A 4,697-nucleotide genomic window follows, 5' to 3' on the forward strand; every position below is an offset into this window, starting at 1 on the left:
ATTCCGCGGGGTCGGAGCCTGAAGGGCAGCCGGTAGGGAGGCCTCCTTGCCCCCACTCCCCGCAGCGGGCTTTCAGGTAGGCCTGTCTGAAGCAGCACATGTGGCTACTCTGTAATTAAAGAGTTGGGCACCATTTAAGGGCTTCAGGAAGATTATATGGTTTAAGATAAATAGGATTACGGATCTCCCTGTCTTCTCTGATCATTACTCCAACCAATACTCAGGAAAACCACTTATAATAATCCCGTTGAAGAAGTCGTGGTGTTTTATTAATCTGTCCCTGCTTTCATGGCTCCCCAGAGAACAGACTGGAGCCCCAGCTCCAAGGAGGGGCTTTCTTGGTCACAAGCATCTGGAGAAAAAACCCCAAAGACAGCAGTGCATCTCTCCTGGAGGAAACCTGGCTGGAAGTTGCCAGCTGTGAGAGTCCTGGCAAAAAAGTGCTGATTTGGAGCTGTCTGGAGCCTGTGCTTGAACTGGACACGGGGTTTTCATCCATCCAGGTTCTTGCTCCACTTTCTCCATGGGTGTCAGAACTAACAGCACAACCCAAGGTGCTCTTTGGCTACTGGTTGCACAAGCAGCCACATCCTGAACACAAAAGCCTTTATACTTACACACACAATGAGCTCTTTCAGTTACATTTACTTTTACCTTATGTTTCAGTCAAGTGTAAAGAGCCTTTGGGTAAAAGGTCAGAGACATAAATTCAGCCAGGATGGAGTTGTGCTGAGAAAATAATGCTGTTCCTACTTCCTGAATGGTAAAGAAACCTCTCTGTTAATGTGGATGCCAGTGGGTTTAAAGGGGAAAACACAAAAACCTTTGCCACTGTAAGATAGGAAGAAGAAATATGTCCAAACCCTTCAGCAAGAAGTAAACCTGTCTCCAAGCAAGGGGTAAGACATCTTTCCTTTAACATCCCAGTCAGCAGGGTTCTCAGCTGCAAGGAGTAGATGGACTGAGTCCTGCAATGGAGTGACAGCTCAGGGTCACAGAGCATGGACAGAGCTACAGCAGGGGTAGCTTCACCTCCTGCCACTAACCAAACCTGGATATCGCTGCCCTAACTATGAAGACTCGCTGGTGAAACCAAGAGTTTCTGGTTCAGTGCCTCGCCCAAGCTAACACAAGGAAGCCTCTTCTCAGGACACACACTGTATTTATTCCTCAGGCTGAGGAAGCTCAGATGGTGTCAGTGACGGTTTGCACAGCATGGGTGGCAGTGTCATCAGAAAAGGTCAAGCAAAGTAAACCTCACTTGTTTGTCTGTGCTCTGAAGGGAAAATGCTTTGGCACAGTTGGACAGGAGCTGTGAAATCCATTCTGAAGATTAAAATATCTCAGAAAATAAATGAAATTGCCTGGTCTGAAACGCTGCTTCTATTCAGTGCTTTTAGTACTGAGCGTAACTGCCTGGATGCAGCTTCTCCGCCTATCACTGCTGCATCTTTGCAGGCAAGAAAGAATCGTAAGAAATATCCTGTTTTGGTGTTGAACTGGAGAGCTGCTCTGTCCCATCTTGGAGAGCTCTGATGGGGACCCCCATCCCTAGCACTTGTGTAGAGTTTTGAAATGGACACTTTGCTTTTGTCAGACATGAGCGCAGTTCACTTAAGGCAATGGAAATGTCACCTAGGTAGTCAGAGAGTGTTGCTGCTGACCCTCTGGAGCCAAAAAGGAGAGGTATTTTGTAGGCAAGCAGTTTTGTGTTCCAGAAGAGACCTGGAAACAGGTAAATTGTTGATGGGTGAGGGGAGGTGATTGCAATTCAGAAAATTCAGCTGCTGCAGCTGGCCAGGGGTGCCTGCAGTGAGGGGAGAAAAGGACAGGCTGAGCGTCACTGCTGAAGCAGAGGCCTGGCAACTGCAGCACTTGCAACACTTGAACAGTGCATCACCCTTACTAGAGCATCTTTAAAACCAGGTACTGCAGCCATCTCTTGGGACATGGATACAGCAGAGCAGGAAGCAGCCTTGGGCCAGGGACTGAATTACATGATCGTTCAAATTCCTTTTCAGCCCAGTTTTCTCTGATTTTATACTTAGATTTATGTGCAATCTCATTACAGCAGGAGATTGAAATAGCAATCAAGTATGTTCAGGCTGAACAAGGCAAACTGACAACAGGTAAGGCTTCGTGGCCTCACAATATTTGGTACTGCAAATGCACATATATGATCAACCAAGCTAATTTTATCACTGCTGAGAAGTGAATCATCAGTCTATTTCTCATAAGAAAGGGATCCTGCTCTCCTGTGCTCCATTCTGCCTGGTCCTGCTTCCACTGCTTGCCCTTATGCCCATGGAGTGAGAACTGCAAGTCTCTCATCATACCACTTTGCATTTGCTTTGCCTTCATCCTGCATTGTTGTGAGCAAGACACACAAGACAAGGTAAGCAGGCCCTGGGCTTGAACATGTGGACAGCAATTCAGGCCATTCTGCAACATGCCAAGCTGAAGCTTTTGGTTCCCCAACCCAGGACCGTGCCAGGAGGTTTCACAGGCTCTTTGAGGATGAGTGTTTCTTGAGGAATGTAGGGTGAAATGTCAGTGATTTTTGGTCTGCTGCATGCAGGCTCTGTTGTTACAGGAGGGGTTATCTGCCTAGTGTTTGCAGCCTGGACAGCTGGTTTGGGAATGATTCATGCTGTTAGAACTGCTTTGCTTTGGTGGTCAGGCTGACTCTTTAAGACTGCCACCAAAGACAAGCTTTTACTTAGTGTCTGTGAAAGATACCATTTGTCCTGTTTATTTTTCCAGTGTTGGTGTTCATGTGGATGGAATAGACAGTTTCTGCCACAAGCTATCTTCCTAGCCATGAAGGTTTTCTGGAGTCAAGCAGGCTCCATACTTTGGCCCTTCAGTAGCTCTTTGCAACAGTCCTGCCTTCATTTCACTTTGTCTTTTTCCTGGATGTGATTACTTCTCCATATATTGCTTTGGTGTGGTTTTGCTCACTGTTTTGTGCACCATGGACAGAGGGAGCAAGTGCTGCGTTGTAGGTCCCCTCTGCTCCTGAAGGCCCACTGAGAACACGGTGAGGATGAAAATGGGACTTTCAGCCTAGTTCAGAGAAGAGGTACTACAGTCCCCAGACAGGCTCTTAGGAATCAGGTCATGTGTGGGGGCACAAGCAGTTACATATCTAACCCTTGGGCTGTGATTTCTTCATTTAGGTTTTTATGGGGACAATTAAAAACCCAGGAAAAAGTCAAGATAGGGAGTGATACAGCAAAACATTCTCTAGTAAAAGGTAACTTTTGAGGAAGGACTTGCAATTGCTGGAGCTTTTCTTTGCCCTCTGATCCACAGCCCCACCTCACCCAGGAAATCTGTCTCCCTTTCAATTTCCCTCCAGCGGCTGGTTTAAACTCTCTCTCTTGCACACACACTTCTCCCTCCAGCCAACTTCAGCTGCTTTCCATTTCCTTCCTCATCCTGTGTGTGCTCCCAGCCAGGTACCCAGCACACTGCTCCCACCACCAGCAAGCAGCAGTGGGACAGGGAGGAGATCACACCCATTGCAGCTCCCTGCTAAAAACAGAAGGGGGTAACACCTGTGAAATCAGAGTGTTCATAGATCTGCTGCCACAGCTAAAAAGAGGGAATGAATTGTGTTCTGCATGTTGGTTTGTATGTGGATACACAGCACATCAAATTAAATGTCTACCTGCAAGCAGACACATTTCATCAATGACCACCAAATCCAGGTAGGTGTGAGCCATGCTGGTGCACTGCAGAAAAGTGCAGACACACGTGTGTGTGTCATAAGGAAATGTGCAGCACAACTTGTGCTTTTTTCCCTCCATCTTGCTTAGGAAGTAGAGGGGAAAGTGAAGAGTGTATTAATTGCATGTTTGCATATGGCAAGGATCCATGAATGCTGTGGTTTCAGTGAGCACCCTAATGCTATGTGGGGAATGAAAGGGAAGCCACAGAGCTCAGCACTGCAATTATTATTCTTTCTGAGGTAAACTTGGGGCCCTTGGATAGATTTAAATCAGCCTTGCAAACAAGGAGCGAGTGACAGGCAAGGAAGGAGGAAAGACCTAGGAAAAAGAAAGTCTTGAATACAAGACACTGGACCCTAGGAACATCCCTTCACAGAACCCCTTTAAACTCCTGGGAATGTGGCTGAGCTGCCTGTGGCTGTATGTCTTTCTGCCAGTATGTCAGAAAGCAAAGTCCCCAGATAGTAAATGGGTACTATAACAAAAGATGAGAACTGAAAACTCACCACTTTGGAAGTAACTGATACAGGAGGAAAACTCTCTTTGTAATTCCTTCACTTCTTCATGGCAGGCTAAGAATGTTCCTTTGCCTTGTCACATGCAATCTCCCCTTCCTGCTCTATACCTCAGAAAGAGCATAGGCTGGCAATCTCCCTGGGGAATCAGACAACTTTCAGGCTGACTGGGTGAAGAGTAACTTCAGTACGAGGGCATCTCCTTCCAGCAATTTGTTAGCATTTGAAGACACTGTGTGAATGGGAAGCTGCAGGACAGCAGAAGAGGGTGGCTGCCTCTGTTTCCTATGCACTGCTTTTTATTTAGTAGGCTTCTAGCCTTCATGGTTGCAAGACCTGCTTGCAAAAGGGACCCAAGCAGGCTTCACAGGAGACAACCTGAAGATATATTCTTAGGGGGATGTATTCCCACATTTCTCCTAACCATTTCCTACAACTCAAATCTTTC

This window comes from Corvus brachyrhynchos, unplaced genomic scaffold, assembly GCF_000691975.1.
Source record: "Corvus brachyrhynchos isolate BGI_N302 unplaced genomic scaffold, ASM69197v1 scaffold115, whole genome shotgun sequence".
Lineage (NCBI taxonomy): Eukaryota > Metazoa > Chordata > Aves > Passeriformes > Corvidae > Corvus > Corvus brachyrhynchos.